The following is a 16,448-nucleotide window of genomic DNA, read 5'->3' on the forward strand; positions in this document are numbered from 1 at the left end:
CAGAGGTAGAGGAGTCCTTTAAAAGTACAATTGGCCAATTGGAAAAAAAGTACACTGAAGAAAACAAGTCCCTAAAACATACAATTGGCCAATTGGAAAAAAAGTACAATGAAGAAAATAAATCCCTTAAAAATACAATTGACCAATTGGAGAAGAAAGTACAAAATCTAATAGAAAAAAACAATATGTTAAAAATTAGAATTGAACAAATGGAAACTAATGACTCTATGAGAGAGTAAGAATTAGTCAAACAGAAACAAAAAAAATGAAAAAAATAGATGAAAACATAAAATACCTCATGGGTAAAACAGCTGACCTGGAAAATCGATCCAGGAGAGACAATTTAAAAATTATAGGCCTACCTGAAAGTCATGATGAAACAAAGAGCCTGGACAGTGTCCTTCAGGAAATCATAAAGGAAAACTACCCTGAAGTCCTAGAACCTGAAGGTAAAATAACTATAGAAAGAATCCATTGCTCCCTGCCTGAAAGAGACACCAAATTGAAAACACCAAGGAATATAGTAGCTAAATTCCAAAATTACCAGATTAAGGAGACATTACTGCAAGCAGCCAGAAAGAAACAATTTAAATATCATGGAACAATTGTCAGGATTACACAGGACCTTGCAGCCTCTACATTAAAACACCATAGGGCATGGAACATGATATTCCGTAAGGCAAAGGAGCTTGGAATGCAGCCAAGGATTAACTATGCAGCGAAAATGAGCATGATTTTTCAGGGAAGGAGATGGATATTCAATGAAATAGGGGACTTCCAAACGTTCCTGATAAAAAGACCAGAGTTCAACAAAAAATTTGATCTTCAAGTACAAGATTCAAGAGAGACATAAAAAGGTAAATGGGACAGAAAGATACAATATGTTGTTAATAAGGGCAAAATGTTTACATCCCTACAAGAGAAGATGACACTTGCAACTCTTGAGAACTGTATTGTTACTATACCATGTTAAAGGAGTATACATAAACTGGGTGGATATAAGTTGACTTTGATGTAATGATAAAAAAAAATTTAATCAAGTGGGTTAAATGGATCCAAGTAATTGGATTAGTCTGAGCTAAGAAAATGTACTGAGAAAGGAGGAGGCAGACAAGGGTAAATTACATTACAGGAAAAGACACAAAAACCTATTAGAGCAGAGGTAAAGAAGGGAGGGGGATGAGCATTGTTTGAACCTTACTCTCATCAGATTTGGCTCAAGAAGGGAATAACATAATCAGTTAGGTATAGAAATCTAACTTGCACTGTAGGCAGTAGGAGGCAAAAGGGGAAAGAAAAGGGAGGGGGGAAAGAAGGGAGGGAAGAAGCAATAAGGGTAAAGGGGAAGAAAAGGGAAAGGCATAATAGAAGGGAGGTGGGACCAGAGGAGGTGCTGGTCAAAAACAAAACACTATTGGGGGGGGGAGGAGAAAGGAGAAAGAAAAGCATAAACAGGAGGGGAAAAAGGATGGAGAAAAAGACACAGATAGTAATCATAACTGTAAGTGTGAATGGGATGAACTCTCCCATAAAATGGAAGCATATAGCAAATTGGATTAAAAACCATAATCCTACAATACGTTGTTTACTGGAAACATATTTGAAAAAGAGTGACACATACAGGGTAAAGATAAAAGGGTATATATTAGGGTAAAATATATTATGCTTCAGCTGAAGGAAAAAAAGCAGGGGTAGCATCCTGATCTCAGACAAAGCAAAAGCAAAAATAGATCTTATCAAAAGAGATAAGGAAGGAAACTACATCCTCCTAAAAGGCACCATAGACAATGAAGTAATATCATTACTAAACATATATGCACCAAATAGTATAGCATCCAGAGTCTTAGAGGAGAAGTTCAGGGAGTTAGAGGAAGAAATAGACAGCAAAACTATACTAGTAGGGGAACTCAACCTCCCCCTCTCTGAATTAGATAAATCTAACCACAAAATAAACAAGAAAGAAGTTAAGGAGGCAAACAGAACATTAGAAAAGTTAGGTATAATAGACATGTGGAGAAAACTGAATGGGGATAGAAAAGAATATACTTTTTTCTCAGTGGTACATGGCACATACACAAAAATTGACCATGTACCAGGGCATAAAAACCTCACAATCCAATGCAGAAAGGCAGAAGTGGTAAATGCATCCTTTTCAGATCATGATGCAATAAAAATTATATGTAATAGAGAGCCACGGAAAGATAGACTAGAAAATAATTGGAAACTAAATAATCTAATCCTAAAAAATGATTGGGTCAAACAACAAATCATAGAAACAATCAATAATTTCATTCAAGAGAATGACAATAATGAGACAACATACCAAAACTTATGGGATGCAGCAAAAGCAGTTCTTACAGGAAGTGTTATATCTCTAAATGCTTATATAAATAAAATAGAAAAAGAGGAGATCAGTGAATTGGGCATACAACTAAAAAAACTAGAAAAACAACAAATTAAAAATCCTCAATTAAACACCAAATTAGAAATATTGAAAACCAAAGGAAAAATTAATAAAATTGAAATTAAGAAAACTATTGAACTAATAAATAAAACTAAGAGCTGGTTTTATGAAAAAAACAATAAAATTGATAAACCTTTGGTTAATCTAATTTAAAAAAAGAAAGAAGAAAACCCAATTACTAGTATCAAGAATGAAAAGGGTGAAACTACCACCAAGGAAGAGGAAATTAAAACAACAATTAGGAATTATTTTGCCCAACTATATGCCAACAAATTTGACAATCTTAGTGAAATGGATATATATTTACAAAAATATAAATTGCCCAGATTAACAGAAGAGGAAGTAAAATACTTAAATAACCCCATCTCAGAAAAAGAAATTGAACAAGTCATTGATGAACTCCCTAGGAAAAAATCTCCAGGGCCAGATGGATTTACATGCGAATTCTATCAAACACTTAAAGAACAATTAATTCCAATACTATATAGACTATTTGGTAAAATAGGTAAAGAAGGAATCTTACCAAATTCTTTTTATGATACAAATATGGTGCTGATACCTAAACCAGGAAGAGTCAAAACAGAGAAAGAAAATTATACGCCAATTTCTCTAATGAATGTAGATGCAAAAATTTTAAACAAAATATTAGCAAATACATTACAGCAATTTATCACAAACATAATACACTATGACCACATAGGATTTATACCAGGAATGCAGGGCTGGTTCAATATAAGGAAAACTATCAGCATAATCCATCATATCAGCACCAAAACTAACAGAAACCACATGATCACCTCAATAGATGCAGAAAAAGCTTTTGACAAAATTCAACACCCATTCCTATTAAAAACACTAGAGAGCATAGGTATAAATGGAGTCTTCCTTAAAATAATAAATAGCATCTATCTAAAACCTTCAGCAAGCATAATATGTAATGGGGACAAGCTAAAAGCATTTCCAATAAGATCGGGGGTGAAACAAGGATGTCCATTATCACCACTATTATTCAACATTGTACTGGAAACTTTAGCTTTAGCAAAAAGAGAAGAAAAAAACATTGAAGGCATTAGAATAGGCAAAGAAGAAACAAAGCTATCACTCTTTGCAGATGACATGATGTTATACTTAGAGAATCCCAGAGAATCAAGTAAAAAACTACTTGAAATAATTAACAACTTTAGCAAAGTTGCAGGCTATAAAATAAACCCACATAAATCATTGGCATTTCTATATATTACCAGCAAAGCCCAACAGGAAGAAATAGAAAGAGAAATTCCATTTAAGCTTACCACAGACATTATAAAATATTTAGGAGTCTACCACCTGAAACAAACCCAGGAACTCTATGAACACAATTACGAAACACTTCATGCAAATAAAATCAGATCTAAATAATTGGAAAAACATCAGTTGCTCATGGGTAAGCCAAGCTAATATAATAAAAATGACAATTCTACCTAAGCTAATTTACTTATTCAGTGCCATACCAATCAAATTGCCAAAAAATTATTTTATAGAGTTAGAAAAAATAATAACAAGATTCATTTAGAAGAACAAAAGGTCCAGAATATCAAGAAAACTAATGAAAAGAAATGCAGGGGAAGGTGGCCTAGCCATTCCAGATCTTAAATTCTATTATAAAGCAGCAATCATCAAAACTGCTTGGTACTGGCTAAGAAATAGAGTGGTGGATCAGTGGAATAGGTTAAGTATGCAAGACACAGAAGTCAATGACTATAGTAATATATTATTTGATAAACCCAAAGACCCCAGCTTCTGGGATAAGAACCCACTCTTTGAAAAGAAAACTGCTGGGACAACTGGAAAAGAGCATAGCAGAAACTAGGCATAGACCAAAATCTGACACCATATACCAAAATAAAGTCAAAATGGATACATGATTTAGATATAAAGGCTGATACTATAAGCAAACTGAAAGAGCAAGGAATAGTTTACCTGTCAGATGTGTGGAGAACAGAAGAATTTGTGACCAAACAGGAGATAGAGAACATTATGAAAAGCAAAATAGATAATTTTGATTACATTAAATTGAAAAGTTTTTGCACAAACAAAGCCAATGCAACTAAGATTAGAAGGAAGGTAGAAAATTGGGAAAGAATTTTTACAACCAGTCTCTCTGATGAGGGCCTCATTTCTAAAATATATAGAGAATTAAGTCAAATTTATAAGAATACAAGCCATTCCCCAATTGATAAGTGGTCAAAGGACATGAACAGACAGTTCTCAGATGAAGAAATTAAAGCCATTTATAGTCATGAAATAATGCTCTAAATCACTATTGATTAGAGAAATGCAAATCAAAACAATTCTGAGGTACCACATCATACCTATCAGAATGGCCAACATGACAAAACAGGAAAATGATAAATGTTGGAGAAGATGTGGGAAAATTGGAACACTAATGCATTGTTGGTGGAGTTGTGAAATGATCTAACCATTTTGGAGAGCAATTTGGAACTATGTCCAAAGGGCTATAAAAATGTGCATACCCTTTGACCCAGTAATAGCACTTCTAGGGCTATATCCCAAAGAGATCACACAAATGGGAAAAGGACCCCCATGTACAAAAATATTCCTAGCAGCTCTTTTTGTGGTGGCAAAGAATTGGAAATTGAGAGGATGCCCATCAATTGGGGAATGGCTGAGCAAGTTGTGGTATATGAATGTGATGGAATACTGTTGTGCTATAAGAAATGATGAACAGGCTGACTTCAGAAAAACCTGGAAAGACTTGTATGGTCTGATGCTGAGTAAAGTGAGCAGAACGAGAAAGTTGCACACAATAATAGCCACATTGTGTGATGACTAACATTGATAAACTTAACCCTTCCTGGCAATACAAGGATCTAAGACATCTCCAGAGGCCTTGTGATGGAAAATGCTATCCACACCCAAAGAAAGAACTATGGAAGCCGAATTGCTATTTTTTTTCTCTTCTGTTGAATTTTGTTTCCTCTTTCTGATGGTTCCTCCTATTGATTTTAATTTCTACTTACAACATCACTAATGTGAAATTATGTTTAATATGAATGTAAATGTATAGCCTATATCAGATTGTGCCCTGTCTTGGGGAGGGTGGTGGGGAGGAAGGGAGAGAAAAATTTTAAACTCAAAAACATATGGAAGTGATTATTGATAAATCAAAAAAAATTGATAAAGAAAAATAGAATTTAAAAAAAATTTATCTGAGCAGCAACAGCAGCCACTGAAGTGTTTTCCTATAGTGATATCAATTTGACAACTCTATGGAGGATGGATTAGAGAGGAAACAGGGCAGAGGCAGGAAGAAAAATTAGAAAGCTCTTGAAATAATTCAGGAAAGGTATTATTAAGGCCTATATTAAGGTAGATGCTATGTGCATGATGAGAAGGGGATCAAATATGGAACTTATCATGTGATGCTTGGAGGTGACAGTTACTTATTTTGAGTGGTGCCTAGAACTATTTGCAGATTTGGGGAACAAGTTCACTTCCATTTTCTATGTAGTTTTTACCTGTAGAAAAAACTGTTTGAAGGTACAATTTGATAGATGTTAGGCAAATACTATTTAATGCAAGAAAACAAAATTTTTATATAAATTTCAAATGAAAATGCTCATGCTAGAGTTCAGTACAAGATCTTGTTTTTGTTTTGTTGGGTTTTTTGTCTTATTTTTTGTTCTTATTCCCTGTTAGCATATAGAGACTGAAAGTCAGTATTTGTTCACAGAAATGATTGAATACTTTCATATTTGATTTTCCTCTTTTCCATTATCAAGGAAAGATAAATGCGCAGAATTTTGTTTTATCCTTTTCCTTTGTGTTTGGATACAATTCTTTTTTTCCCTTAGTCCGTGACTTTGTTGTTGTTCAGTCATTTTTCAGCCACATCCAACTCTTTGTAACCCCATTTGGGGTTTTCTTGGCAAAGATACTGGAGCAGTTTGCCATTTCCTTCACCAGCTCACTTTATAGATGAGGTAGCCAAGGCAAATATGATTAAGTGATTTACTCAAGGTCACACAGCTAGTAAGTGTCTGAGCCTGGATTTGAACTCAAGTCTTCCTGGCTCTAGGCCCAGCACTCCATCCACTGTACCACCTAGCTGCCTCAAGTCCGTGGTTATACAATGCCAACAAAAGCATTTCAAAGGAGAAAAATTCAGTTAATCAGCTGTTGATTTTGTCTGCACTTTTCCAAACCACTAGTTTAACTATTTAGCTGAATCAACATTCCCTGAATTTACCCTGGGCACAGATGGCCCTTGGAAAAAAAACAGTCAATTTAGTGATAGAGACAGTTATTTCGTATTATTTAAGTGAAAAGAAATTGACCATTTTTCCACTTTGCCAATTTAAATTTATGATACTCTGCTCATTGGATTGCAGGTGATGTAGTGGATAGAATTCTGGATCTGAAGTTAAGAAGACCTGAATTTAAACTCAGTCTTAGATACTTACTAGCTATATGACCTTGGGCAAGTCACTTAACTTCTGTTTGCCACAGTTTTCTCATCTATACTGAAGGAATAATAATAGCACCTACCTCCCAGGGCTTCTATAAGGATAAAATGAAATAATATTTTGTAAAGCATTTTATAAATCATAAAACACTATATAAATTCTAATTATCATCATCATCATTATTATTTCATGCTGCATGACTTTTTCTTACAGAACATTAAATTGTAGAGAAATCCTTAAATACCTTTTATAGATAAGAAAATTAAGAATTATTTGTTCAGGATTACTCAGCTCATTTGTGAAACATATTAGATATAACCTACAGCTCAGATCCCAAAATCTAGATTTATGCATTCCAGATTTAATTTGGGGTGGACAGTATCCTTAAAAATGACTATTTCTGGGGCAGCTAGGTGGCACAGTGGATAGAGCACTGGCCCTGGCTTCAGGAGGACCCGAGTTCAAATCCAGCCTCAGACACATAACACTTACTAGCTGTGTGACCTTGGGCAAGTCACTTAACCCCATTGCCTAGCCAAAAGAAAAAAAAAAAGAATAACTATTTCTTTGGCTCATGTTGCCTCCATTCAAAGTTTTCTTTGGGTAATTTTAAAATATAGCTAATGTCTTCATTCTCCACAGAAGTGAACAAGAGCTCTCATTACAAACACTAGGGGTAACAAAACATCTACCTCAGGTATTCTGTTGTTCAGTCCTTTTCAGTCATGTCTGACTCTTGGTGACTTCATTGGAGGTTTTCTTAGCAAAGATACTGGAGTGGTTTGTCATTTCCTTCTCCAATCATTTTTACATATGAGGAAACTGAGGCAAATAGGGTTAGATGACTTGCCCAGGGTCATACAGCTAGTTAATGTTTGTGGCTGATTTTAAATTCAGGTATTCCTGACTCCAGGTGAGGTGCTCTATCCACTGAGACACTTAGATGCCCAGGACTAATGGTAATGGTTGCTAATTCAAGGGTATCTTCTTGAATTCTATTCTGTTGTACAAGTAAACAGCATGTTTACAAATAAATAGTTGGTTTCAGTACACTATGGGGTACTATTCACATGTTATTGCAGATTTGCTGAGTAGAGGACACAAGCTAAGAATGAAAAAAATGGCCCAAAGTATATCTGGACCCTTTGACTCAGGAGAGTCTCTGACCCAAGGGTTACATAAATGATGATCAAGAATACTATTAGGCTTTCCCCTGAAGCCTCTGTCCCCTTTTTCTTAACCAATGGAAGACATTTCCCTAATATATGCATAGGCCTAGACATAGGACATCCTTTATTTCACTCCACAAAATGCATAAAATGAGAAAGACTAAAAGGGGTCATTAAACAGTATAGAAAATATATGAAGGACTCATAAATACTTGATAATCAACAAACACATTTCTCCCTTTCAAGTGAGTTCTACTTTCTTCCAAGGTCCTAAGGTCCTTTAAACTCAGAACTTGTAAAAGCAGAACTTAATTTTAAATCTCATTTCTCCTTCTCACTTATCTTTCTACTACCCTCCCCATTTTCCTTCTTGTTTGTCCTTTCATTTCCCCTTTTTGTTCTCATTTGTTCTCCACTTGCCCTCCTATCCTCTCCTTTTTCTACCTTTAACGTTACTTTTGGAATAAAAACATCTGTGCATCATTATTTCACCTAATCTTGGGGTTATCTGAACTAAATTAGTAGCACTGGCAATGTATTTTTTGTTTGTTTGTTTTTGGTTAGACAATGGGGTTAAGTGACTTGCCCAGGGTTACACAGCTAGTGAGTGTTATGTGTCTGAGGTCAGATTTGAACTCAGGTTCTCCTGACTCCAGGGCCAGTGCTCTATCCACTGCGCCACCTAGCTGCCTCTGGCAATGTATTTTTTTAACACAAGTGGACAATATAATGATGTTCTTCTGGAAAATCTGATCAACATCAGTTTAGGACAGAATATGAACATGAAAACATCGAACTGAAATTCCAAGATGTTAATAGTAAGAATATGTATCTGCCAACACATTTTGAGATGCAATTGTTCTTTCTAAATGTCTATGATACTGAGATTTTTGCAAATTTTGTTGTGTAATTTACTTTCTGTTCCCACTATACACACACATACAGTAGGAATAGAAGGACTCTGAAAGAAATGCACACAGCTGCCAATTTGGTATCCTACAAAATATCAGACAGGCCTATAAAATATCCTGATTTGAGGAATCATTTTTGCAAAAGAGATTAAGAGGAAGGGGGGAAGCAGATGCTAAATAATAGCAGGAACTTGTAAGTAGGAAAAGGGTCTTGAAGACAAATGTTAAATCATGACTTGGTTAGATGGATTGATCAGTTTTCTCCATTTAGCTAGCCAAAATATTCAAACAAATCAGTAATTTCATTGATTTAGAAATTTCTTCCAGTAACACAGATTGTAACCCAGTTATGCTGTGCAAATCCAATCTATGTTCTCTGATAAGTTGGAGACTGAAGGTGCACCAAATAAGCTGGAGGCCTTCCTTATTTTCTTCTGACATTGAGGGGATACCAGTGAAATACACCTGTCATCACCTCACATCACCTTGGCATTTGACTAGCCTATCTTTTCTTCCTCTCTTATAATTCCAATTAATCAGTCCATTCGTTGATGAATGAATATCAATATTGCAAGATAACCAGCAAAATAACAAGAGTACATCTGACGTGGGATTCCTAACACTGACTTTTTTGAGGTATGAAAAGGTAGATGTTAGATAAGAAATAATGAAAAGCAAGACTTAAATAAACGTTCAAAGCCTCAAAAGAGATTCAAAGCAATTCCTAAGTAAAATATTGTGTCATTTCGCCAACTTCCTTCTCCTATTTGGGACTGTTTTCAAGGTAATTTAAAACTCTAAGACTAGCCATAGAATATATGAATATTTTAAAAAGTAATTAACAGATGTTTTTGTCTGTACTATATCAAAATTGCTTCTGCATTTATAAAAAATCAGAATGGTAAGGAATTGATATCCTAGAGTCTCTGCTTGAATTAAATATAAGTTCTTTGAACAAAAAAAAAATGCACCAGATTCTCACTGTAATACCCATAGCCTGTACCTTGTCTTCCTAATCCTGGGGGATTTCTTATAGAAAGTTCAGATTCAGAGCCTAAAATGACTAGAAGGTTTTTGATTGTTTGTTTTCCAGTCCTCACCAATTCTAAGAGAAAAAAGCAAACGAACAAACGTGAAATCATGTATCAGAGGTAGGGCAATTATGGCTGAATTCACGCAGAGAAAACAAGTAGCCCACCAAGGTAACAGCCTTAATGAATTAACACTGAAGAACACTAACCTTTAATGCACTAACAGCACCACCCCTTTACCAGTTCCCATATCCCAGAAGGGCACAGAAACCAACACATGGACTTGTGTCTTAGGACCCAGACAGTGATCCCCTCTTATTACAAAATACCAATAATCAATGTGTTTTGTGGGAAAAAAATTTCAGAATAGGTGCATACAATGTGAAGATTAAAAAAAAAAACTGTGTGATATAGCCTAACCAAGTTTATAGGTTCAACAAGGAAAAATATCTCCTATTATTACTCAGCAATTTTTAAAAGGCTACAGGAGAATGGGAGAGATGGAAAAGGGGGGAATTAAAACAGCAAGAATGAAAAGGAAGATCTTGCTCCACTGTGGAGAGGGGGCACCACTAAAGAGTGTCCACAATGAAAGAAAGAACATAGGGAGATCCTTTCCTCTGAGATAACATATCTTCCTGGACAACATCCTGTATATACCCCTGCCCCAGGGACATATCTAAGGAGTCATGTAAAAGGATCAAGAAATCCAGGGTGGGGAAGACTGAATAACCTCAGATTTTTTTTTTCACACTGTTTACAATTAAAACAAGAGCTTCAGAAGGGGAAGGGGAAAGATAAATTTGGGAAGTTAATAGTGGTTATTGCTTTTTTTTTATGAAGAATATGATTCGGATTTCTGGACAATGACTTGAGATATAAATGAATGATTAGCTCTAGGCCTGGGATATAATACTGCTAATGAGAGCCAATAAAAATATATTTACCTGAAGATCAAGAAAACTTTGGATTGAAAATGAAGGAAGAGAAACAAAAATATCCACATTTATCTGACAAGTCCAACTACAATATAAAATAGCAGGTAAAATATGAGAAGAATATTAGTAGAAAGGATCTGTTGTCACAAGATACATCATACAAATAGAGACAAAGTAATGAAAGCTTTGGCCTGAGATACTTATGCAAAAATGTGCAGTAAATGTGCAACAGACAAGGTGAAATTGAAATTTTAATTTAAGAAGATAGATACAACCTCATCATTTATCTGAGAGTTGATGGAATCTGACTTGTGACTAAAATATGACTAAAGTATGCCTTCTTCAAAAGAAGAGATAAAGGGGGCTGTAGAGCAATTAAGGACAGATATAAGGAAAACCATGAAACAAAGGGAGAAAGCATAATGACAGCTTTGAGGTGTAGAACTGGACTCAATGTTTTATGTTTCTATCCTCATTACTTCCCTTATGAACTGGTACTTTTAAGAATAAGGCACAAAAAATGTGGTGGTAGGACAAGATTTTATAGTTACGTAGGATGATCTGGTGGTGATCTCTGAGCTGTTTTCAGTGATCTTTGAAAACTGTTGAGAATGAAAAAAATGCTGCAGGATGAGATACAGGGAAATGTCTCTTTATTTTCATTTTTAATGGGATAAGGGAGTTTTTGACAAAATTGAACACTCATTTCTATTAAAAACACCAGAAAGCATAGGTATAAAGGAATTTTTCCTTAAAATGATAAGACACATCTACCTAAAACCAACAGCAAGCTTTACTTGTAATGAGAATAAGCTGGAAGCCTTTTCAATAAGATCAGAAGTGAAACAAGGATGTCCATTATCGCCAGTATTATTCATTATTGTATTAGAAATGCTAGCAATAGCAAGAAGAGAAGAAAAAGAAATTAAGGGAATCAGAATGGGCAATGAGGTAATAAAACTCTCTTTTTGCATTTGATATGATTATATACTTGGAAAATACTAGAGATTCAACTAAAAAGCTAGTTGAAACAATTAATAATTTTAGCAAAGTAGTAGGATATAAAATAAACCCATATAAATCATCAGCATTTCTACATACCACCAATAAAACCCTGTAAGAAGAGATAGTAAGAGATACCTCATTTAAAATAACCATAGACAACATAAAATACTTGGGAGTATACCTGCCAAGACATACCCAGGAACTACATGAACATAATTATTAAACACTTTTTACACAAAGTCAGCTTTAAATAATTGGAGAAATATTAATTGTACATGGGTAGACAGAGCCAATATAATAAAAATGATAACTCTACCTAATCTACTTATTCAAGGTCAGCCAATTAATTACCAAAAATTATTGAGCTAGAAAAAATAATAACAAAATTCATTTGGAAGAATGAAAGGATAAAAACATTAAAGGAATTAATGAAAAAAATGTAAAGGAAGGACATTTAGCAGCACCAGATCATAAACTATGTTACAAGGTAGTAATTATCAAAACTGTTTCTACTGGCTAAGAAATAGAAAGGTGGATCAGTGGAACAGAGTAGACATATAATACATAGTGGTATATAATTATAGAAACCTTTTATTTGCAAATGTAAACAATTAAGTTTTGGAGATAAGAACTCACTATTTGGTTTAAAAAATTGTTGGGAAAACTGGAAAGCAGTCTAACAGAAATTGGGTAGAGATTACTATCTTATATTTTTGACAAAGATAAAGTCAAAATGGATACATAACCTAGATATAAAGGGAGATACCATAAGTAAATTAGCAGAACATAGAAAATATTACCTATCAAACTTACAGACGGAAGAATTTATAAATAAGTAAGAGACAGAAAGCACTGTAAGATTTAAATAGATAATTTTAGTTACATTAAATTAAAAAGGGTTTATATAAATAAAACCAATGTAGCCAGAATTAGAAGGGAAGCAGAAAATTGGGGTGAAATGTTTATAGTTTCTTGAATAAAGGTCTCATCTCAAATATATGGAGAATTTTGTCATATTTATAAGATGTCATTTCCAAATAGATAAATGGTCAAAGGATATGAACAGGAAGATTTTGGAAGAAGAAATCAATGTGAAAAAAAATGTTCTAAAGCATTATTGATTAGAGAAAGGCAAATTAGAAGAACTTTGAGATATCTCACACCTATCAGATTGGTTAAAATGATAGAAGGGAAAAAATAACAAATATTGGAGGGGATGTGGAAAAATTGGGACACTGATACAATGTTGGTGGAATTTAACTGATCCAACCATTTTGGAGAACCTTTGGAATTATGTCAAAAAGTTATAAAGCAATACCACTATTAGGTCTGTTTCCGAAGGTGATCAGGGCAAAAGGTAAAGAATCTGTGTGTTCCAAAATATTTATAGCAGCTCTCTTTATGGTGGCAAAGAACTGGAAATTGAAGGGAATTTCCATCAATTTCTGTTAGACTGCTTTCCAGTTTTCCCAACAATTTTTTAACCAAATAGTGAGTTCTTAGCCCCAAAGCTTAATTGTTTACATTTGCAAATACAAGGTTTCTATAATTATATACCACTATGTATTGTATGTCTACTCTGTTCCACTGATCCACCTTTCTATTTCTTAGCCAGTAGAAATAAGTTGTGGTGTGTTTGTGATGGAATATTACAGTGCTGTAAAAAATTATGAGCTGGTTGATTTTAGAAAAACGTGGAAAAACTTGCATGAAATAATGAAGAGTGCAATGAGCAGAACTAAGAGAACATTGTATATAGCAACAGTAATATTGTTCAAAGAATAACTGAATTCCTAAGTTATTCTGAGTACTACAAATATTCAAATCAACTACAAAGGACCTGTGAAGGAAGATGTTATCCATCTCCAGAGAAAGAATTGATAAATATAAGTATACATAGCATGGTTTTACATAAACACACAGAGGTTGTGAGGTTGTGGTTTGTCCTTCATTCTCAAAGAGAACCATAACATCAGGAAGGTGATGACATGACTTGCAATTGAATTGAATTTGAGTGAGGTAGGGCTATGCAAAGAGCCAAGAACAGATCACTGGGACGCTCCACTATAAAACTGTCTCTAGGATGACACTTTCTCCTCCAGAGCCATCTAGGTCCAGTGCCCAGATATTGATCAGGATGACTGGAGATGGCCTAGGATGCAATGGGAGACCTTGGCCATTTTAAGCTGAGGTCTTTTCAGGTTCTCACTTTGAGTGAGGCAATGCCCATTCAGTGAATAGGCCTGATTAAGAAGTGAGTCAAGGGATAGCCCCTTTAATTTAAAAAAAAAATCAAACTGGGAGGGGAAGACCCTAAGAGTTGCTGGTCAAAAGAGAAACAATTCTGTTTACATGCACTCTGAGCCTGGAGGGTCCCAAAAAAACCATTATGTGGTACTTGGGCAGGGACCTATTGTTGTCCAATCACACACACACACACACACACACACACACACACACACGCACATACACACACATCTGTGGCCTTCTTTATTGCAGGGTTTTAAGGAAAGAATGGAGGCAGTTTGGAACTTAAAATGTAACAAAAAAAAGTTAAATTTTAAGAAAGAAAAATAAATAGGATGGGGAGACTTCAAGCTATAGGTTAGTGAATTTCACCTCAATTCTTAGCATAATTCTAGAACATATTAACAGAATGATTAGTGAGTATTTTGGAAGGTGATCTAAAAGCCATAGGTTTCTCATGGTTGTGGCAAACTAAACCCCATTTTCTTTTTTGATAGCGTTACTAGAATGGCAGCTCAAGGAAATGGTGTACTCATCATACACTGACATGTCAGTAAGACATTAAACAAAGTATTTGATGATTTCCTTTTGGATGAGATGGAGAAATGGACCGCATGATTATTCAATAAGCCACATTTGCAACAGGTTGAAAGAATGTACCAAAAGTCCTTAATGGACTTCCATCATCCTGGAGACAGTTTTATAGTGAAATGCCCCAGTAATCTGTTCTTGGCTCTGTGCTATTCACAAGTTTTTATCAATTGATTGGTTGAAGGTATAAATGGCATGATTATCAATATGCAGATGGCACAAGGCTCTCGATGTTAATAAACACAATGAGCAGGGGGAAAAAAGGTTAGAATTTGGGACAAATTTAATAGGAATAAGTGTAAAATACTAAACTTGGATAAAAAATTGTATAAGAATCAGATGGGAAATATGGCTAAATAAGAGATTTTGAGGAAAAGATAAAAGGATTTTAGTGGACTTTAAATTCAGTATTAGTCAACTTTGTGACTTATCTGTCAAATATCTATCCATGCACATTATACATGTATGATATGTATATATGTACACATATCTTTGTGTGTATGTATGTGTGAATATATGTATATATGTTGTCTGTATATACACACATACATACACACACACACACACATAAGGGAGATGAGAATCTTGCTATATTCCTACACTCTCTCCTGGTAGGACTACATCTGGAAAGTATAATTTTAGATTCCACACTTTAGGAGGATGTTGACAACCTAAAGTGTACTAACAAAGGAGAACATATCTTCTGGCACTCTAGGTATCCAGGGTTTACCAAATATTAGCCCTAGCCTCTCATGATCCATATCAAGGGTTAAACTCTGAGACCATCCCTGTCTCCTGGAAGAGTCACATTAATAGTTCTCCCCCCCACAAAAAAAAGGCTTCTTGAGGGATCATTTCCTTGCTTAAGTGTACTGGCTCTGCCTAAGGCCTAACAACAACTTTAATGCAGTGGTGACATTCCCGTCCTTCAGTATTGGTTCATTTTATCAGCTGCCACTAAAGGAGAGGTCTTGTTCTAAAGAAGTCCCTATTTCAACCAGAAAATGTCAGGCTGTAAATCAATGAGTATTTAGGTTCATAGGCTTCAGAGCCCAAAGAGATCTTAGAGCTCAAATAATTGAGCCCCCTCATTTTATTGACAAGGAAACTATGACCTGGAGAGGAAAATAATTTGTCCAGTCACTCAGCTAGTTAGTTGTAGTAGTAAGATTAGAATCTAGGTCTCCTGACTCCCATTCAAGTGCTCTTTCCATTATACAACTCAATATGTTAATGATATCAATGAGAGAAAAGCAGAAAGCTTTTTTATTTTATATTTAAATAAAAGAAAATGATCGATGTGCTAAAGTGATGTAATTTTTTAAAACAAACACACAAATGGATGCACTGAAATGAAAAATGTCCACATCAACATTGTCATGTTGGGATGCTTATGAAATTTAATCAAGAAATGTTCAACAATTTCCCCTAACTCTTTGACTTCGTACAAACCAGCCCCTGTGCTTGAGATGTATTGTCTTCCCTCCTCAACTCTGCCTCTCAGAATCCTTGGTCTTCTCAGAGCTAACTTCTCTCTTAAGCTTTTTCTTATTCTTTAGTTACTAAAGCTGTCTTCCACACAAATTATTTTGTATTTACTAATTTTTATACATGTTGTTTCTGTCT

This window comes from Vombatus ursinus, unplaced genomic scaffold (assembly GCF_900497805.2).
Source record: "Vombatus ursinus unplaced genomic scaffold, bare-nosed wombat genome assembly UNPS02006779.1, whole genome shotgun sequence".
Taxonomy (NCBI): Eukaryota; Metazoa; Chordata; class Mammalia; order Diprotodontia; family Vombatidae; genus Vombatus; species Vombatus ursinus.